This window comes from Alosa alosa, chromosome 15 (assembly GCF_017589495.1).
Source record: "Alosa alosa isolate M-15738 ecotype Scorff River chromosome 15, AALO_Geno_1.1, whole genome shotgun sequence".
Classification (NCBI taxonomy): Eukaryota; Metazoa; Chordata; class Actinopteri; order Clupeiformes; family Clupeidae; genus Alosa; species Alosa alosa.
In genome coordinates this window covers 14,401,616-14,407,814 of record NC_063203.1, presented here as the reverse complement: position 1 = coordinate 14,407,814, position 6,199 = coordinate 14,401,616, and positions in this window count along the sequence as shown.

The window sequence follows — 6,199 nt, the reverse complement described above, 5'->3', positions numbered from 1 at the left end:
TGAGTCCACCCTAACAACAGTTTGTGTGTGATGGTGTTTTTTGGCTGGGTCATGTGTCCTGTTCATGTAGGCTATTGACGTTTTTGAGAGACCCCTACCGGATATGTCATAGTGGCCATTAGTGCTGGAGGGCCAGACACAGAAGCGGACATTTCAAAAGGAGTATTGGCTCCTACTAGCTGTCTCAAAGGAATTCTGGAAGCCAGGTTTTAATTTGGGATTTTACTGTCCTCTACCACTGGACTGTGAAAAGAACACAATCAAGTCAAAAAACGAATTTCAAACAAGCAGATGTGCTTTTTATCAATCCCATTGAGGCACATGTGCTGTTTATGCTGTGGTTGGCTGGTATTGACTGAAGGGCATTTCAAGGTGAAGATCCAGGTTTCCTGGCAGAGTGTAGAATAATAATAGTTGTTAAAACAGAATCTTCAACAGAGCTTTGAGTTTCCATTCTGACAAGTCTAATGCTTTTGTTCAACTTTATGGTTTATTGTTTATTCACTGCAGGCATTATGGATGAACTCTTGTTTGGAACCATACAGGTTACAGCTCAAGGATAACTATTAAAAATAACAGAATAGTTGAAATAAAATATTAAATGATTTCCATAGCTGAGATTGTCTGGATAATGTTCCCTGGTAATTTGGAAAATTATTTCTTGATACACATAGACAATTCAAGTCACTTGACAAAATGTATTCCAGACTTACAACAGCCTATTGAGAAGCTGGCTCCACGTAATAAATTAGGGGTAATTCATAATAGTAATTCATAAAACTGGAAGGCTAGTCATTATGATAAGGCCCACTGACCTACAACTCTTTTTTTTTTTTTTTTTTTTTTTTCCGATTGCTTAGAAAAATCCAAACTGGATAGTTACTGGTATTCACCACTAGAGGGAGTCCAAGCCTTCTCTTTGTGCCCTTGTATGCTCACCAATAGACTATGGCAAGATGTGCTTGACACAATGATTCAGAAATTAATCATTAGGAATATGAATAAAGAGGCACATATCCAAATCCAAAGAAAATAATATTAAAACAAAAGGACATATAAGAGCAATATGGCCCCTCTTTTTCACACTATCTTTCTCTCTCTCTGTCTCTCTCTGTGTGTCACTGTGATTTATGATCATGTGTGTAATATACCTGCAGTCTCCTTTTTGACTATAGCTATTAACAGACCACAATACCATTGGGATTTTCCGCCACTGAAGTGTACATACTGATAGTCTGCACTGAAACCAAACTTTCAGTGCTCATTTTCAGTGAATGTTTTGTTATGTGTGGTTCTGAACATTCTGAACTCATAAATAATGGAACGTTTATGCATCATGTCAGGGAGAACACTACACAAAAAAAGAAAGAAGCTACCCAAAAATGAATCAATGAAATTGACTCCACATTGTTGGAGAGAGAGAAGCAGAGCGAAGGTAGTATGATCATGCAGCATAGAATAAAAAAACGAGTCAAAAAGTGTAAAAACTGCTCTTCTCTTTCACACTTTCTGTCATGCACACTCAGGTACAGTGCTTGTGTGCGTATACAATTACATCCAAATAGAAGGCAAATTAACACGGCTCAGTAGTCTTGATCCTGAAGGTGACCTGTAACAGCCCCCCGTCTCTGGGTGAGTATCTCATTCATCCCTGGGGAGGGAGGACTTCTGTGGGTGATGGTGGGGGGGAAGTGGGGGCCTTCTGTTGAATCGCCCCTTGGCTGCTCATTCTTTCGGGGTTGACTGAAGAAATGGGTCATCTGTAGAAGGTCTGTGCGACCACTGTGGCTCATTATGTTCATCCTGTAACACAGTTCTTGACCTCATTAATGTCTTTCCGTCTTGCATAAACCGTGGTGTCTGCATTGTGTGCTATTGTGTTGTCTGCACAACTGCACACACATTTTGGGGACTTTGTCTGTACTCTCATTTGGTGACTTTGACCAGCATATTAACAGCATCTCAATAAAAACACATGACAATTTAGCCTTTTTTCGAACTCTACCCCTCACCTTAAAATTCCTATGTTGGAGGAGAGCTTTCATAAGCAACCAAAGAGTTATGTGAAGTCTCCTTAACTAAAGGTCTTTGATCACCAGGAACTGAGTCTAGTCTGGGTCTGGTTTGGCTCTTACCCTGATCCGGTGTGTGGACCCGTCCGAATGAGTGCCAGATCTGTTCTGGAGTCAGCCGTGGCCTGCCAATGCCTCTGCTCCTGGGAGACTGCCATCAGTGTGACTGCTCGTAAATCATCTCCCAGTGGCTGTTAGCACTCGCCATTTAGGTAGGCAACTCATCCATGTACTGCTGAAATCTGACACCGCATCTTATCTGCACTCTCATGTCTGTGTGGTGTGTGTGTATGTGTGTGTCTGTCTGTGTGTCTGTGTGTGTCTCTCTGTGTCTGTGTGTGTCTGCCATGTCCTGGGCTGTTTGGTGTGTGTGTGTGTGTGTGTGTGTGTGTGTGTGTGTGTGTCTGTGTGTCTGTGTCTGTGTGTGTCTCTGTGTGTCTGTGTCTGTGTGTGTCTGCCATGTCCTGGGCTGTGTGGTGTGTGTGCCTGATCATAGACTGGAGGCTGGACTTGATTAGCATTTTGAGTCTGGTTGTGAATGTCATCTAAAAAGCCCCATCTGTCCGTCTGTCTGTGTGCTTGTCCTCAGCCATCATCTGCCTCCTCTGATTCTCAGTTTCTCTCTCACTTGGATACTGATATGCCCCCTCCCCTGTCATTCTCTCTCACGCTGCTGCTGACCTGCACGTCTGTCAATCCCCATAGCTTCTCTAGGTTCTCGGTGTTCTGTGTTCACTTGTGTGTGTGTGTGTGTGTCAGTTTGTTCCCAGGTTGCCTCTGCACAGCCTCGTCTGAATGCCCCAATGTCTGTCTTCCTGTCTGTTTTGTGTTCGGCCTGTGTCAGCTCCGTCCACCCCGTCCCCCGTCCCCCGTCCCCCGTCCCCCCAGGCCTGCGGCGCTCCTTCCCCAGTCATGATGCCCGTGCACACCCAGGTCTCTGTGTGCCAGCCTTTAGCATTCAACCCGAGATGGACCCCCCCCGGCCATCATGAATGACAACCGCTGGCACAGGCTCCGGGGAGCTGGCACTGCCAGGGCCGGCCACTGCCAGGGCACAGGGACTTAGAGAGAGAAAAAGAGAGAGAGAGAGAGAGAGAGAGAGAGGTGGGTTGTAGAGACAGGGAGAGAAGAGAGGTTCAGAGAGAGAGAGAGATAGAGGGAGAGAGAGAAAGAAGAGGGCAGCACAGAGGAAGAGAGTGAAGAGGGGGAATGAGAAAGATTGAGAGGGAAGAGAAGAGGGAGCTGGGAATGAGGGAGAGAAGGATAAGAAAATAGACAAGAGCAGAGAGTGGTGGGGCAGATGTACAGTACAGAAAGGGAGGCAGAGAAAGAATAAGGTGGAGAAACCCAACCAGTTGAAATTAGTCTATTGGCAGAAACATTTGCTTCCACCGACCAGGCTGCCAACCCTCCAGTGTTTTCATTCCAGGGAGGAGTGCTGTTTCTGTGAGGAGCCAGTTTTCTCTAATATTTTCTGTAATTGTTATCAGACTCCACCATCTGTTCCGCTATTGACAATGGCACACCCTCATCATATTGCCATGGCGGAAGATCAGAGGTTTTCACAGAGCATGGCATAAATCTTCAGAAAAATGCACTCACATTCACAAGACCATCACTGTCACTGATACCACATATATACATACTGTATACGGTATGATCCTGTGAATGATATTACTAAAAAGGCCAAGTCTAAATCAAAACACATTTGGCAGGAAGGGCATTTGAAAAGAAACATGCTTCATTCCTTGCTTTATTAATACTGTAACTGTTAATGTCTTAATGCCTTAAGTCTGGTCTGGCCTGTGCAGTCTACAACACCAGGTGCTTCTGTCTTTCCCAGGCAAGCTGTCTGCACTGCAGCTGGAGAGAGGCAGTGCAGTGGTGCATGGGGGCTGGCTGACGGGACTGTTGACGTAGACGACAAATAGCTCCCCCAATTAAACACGTAGCTGTGTGTGTGTGCCTCCAGGAGGTAAAAGGCAATTGCCTCCTTGATCCCAGGAGTGTGACTAGCAAAGGTCATGCTGGGGCAGCTGGCTTTTGGTGCTGCACCGGTTTATGCCGGTTGGAAGGCTGGAAAGTCGAACACTGTTTTATTTGTATGTCTCACATCATCAGTATTACAATGATGGAGACATGTGTGTTGCAATGTTTTTCCCCTAAATTATTTGTCATGATCACTTCATAAATTTTAAGCTGTTGTGGTGTGGTGTATTCTGGCTGGAACTAAATGGCTGCTGCTTCTGGAAAAAAGAAAATTACCACACTAAGTATATGTATATATACTCTTTTGATCCCGTGAGGGAAATTTGGTCTCTGCATTTATCCCAATCCGTGAATTAGTGAAACACACAGTGAGGTGAAGCACACACTAATCCCGGCGCAGTGAGCTGCCTACAACAACAGCGGCAGTGAGGGGTTAGGTGCCTTGCTCAAGGGCACTTCAGCCGTGCCTACTAGTCAGGGTTCGAACCGGCAACCCTCCAGTTACAAGTCTGAAGCGCTAACCAGTAGGCCACGGCTGCCCCTGTGGCTACAGTACTGATGTGCTATTTTTGAAAACTATTTTGCAATTTTTATGATATGATCAGCATTTGTGTTTCATTATGCAAGTGTAAGCTTGTACATTTCAGTGGAACGGGTTTTCTTTTTTCAGAATTTAATTACAAATAAGCCTGTTGATGCTTCAATCAATACATATATCCAGGTCAATATTTCCACAGGGACGCAAGGCTGTAGGAAAAACTGCTGCATCTGCATGTGAGTACAATGTATTTTTTTTTTGTTCTTGAATGTTGTATGGTATGTCACCATAATTATACCTGATATGTGTGGTCCCTGTGCTCTGTTGGCTCCTGTTCTGTTCTGCTTACGCTGGCCCTTTTGGGATGTTTATAAATTACTCTGCCTCATGGTTTCCATGGCAACTCATCCATGTTGTTTGTCCCGTTTTCCCACATGTCCATCCTGCTTTCCACACCCCTTCTTATCCTCTCCTTCGGAATGGGGGGAGGCGGGGCATTATGCAGCAGAGTGTCTGTTTGGAGAACTTCACGTTTTTCTAGTGTTTTCTCAATCTCCTGGGAAGGCAGGCATCCTTGCTGGGGGATATGCTGCATGGTTGACCCTGAGCCTGCCTCAGAGATTGCATGCGTGGTTTCTCAGGTTTGATATTCGCCCACACCACAGTTGGTCTCACTGAGCACTATTAGATGAGAGGAGTAAGGAAGGCAGGGAGTAGTGTGCTGTGCAGGGAGTTCTGTGTTAAAGGTGTGTAATAGACAAGATGGAAAAGTAAATTGCGCTGACCTTTGTGCACATGAGGCTTAGCGCGGAGGCAAACTTGGGGATGAAGATGGCGCATTCCAAGGAGTCCTCACCCTGGGTCATGAACCAGACAAACCTGGCGGAGGGCTCGGAAGGAGGCTCAGAGTGTGTGTGTGTGTTTTGGGGAGTAAAAATGCACAATGTACATACACATACTCAGTCCCAGTGTCGTGTCCCACGCCCTTCCCATGTCAAGCTGCATGTTTAGCGTCATCATGGCATCACTCATGAGTTACCAACTCTAAATAAATGTGCCAGCTGCCAGATCTCTATCATCTAAAATAACCAAAAATGAATTAACTTTTTTTTGGTTGCTCAGCCCGTACGTACACCAAACACATCATGGCTGCACACACAGGCAACATGAGGACATGAGAACATCACTGTGTAGCTGTAGACTGTTCCACATGCAGTGCTCTGTGTACACAAAGAATTCTTTGTGCGCCAAATGGGATCCTTAGGGTGGAAGGGTTCATCACAGCTTCACAGTGCCATAGAACACAGAGCCAAGGGGATGCTTGATTGGAGGGTGTGAAGACAAGTCTTGTCTTCTGTGGGGAGGAGCCAGAGAACCCAACAGTGCTCTGGCTCGCATTTCTCTCAACAACAATTCACATTTATGTAGCACTTTTCAAGACTCCTAAAGCACTTCATAGTCAAGGGGGAACCTCACTTACCACCACCAATGTGTAGCACCCACCTGGTGATGCACGGCAGCCATTATGCAGCCAGAATGCTCAGCACATGCCAGCATGAGGTGGAGTGAGGGAGTCTCACCAAGAACAGGTCAGCTCAGA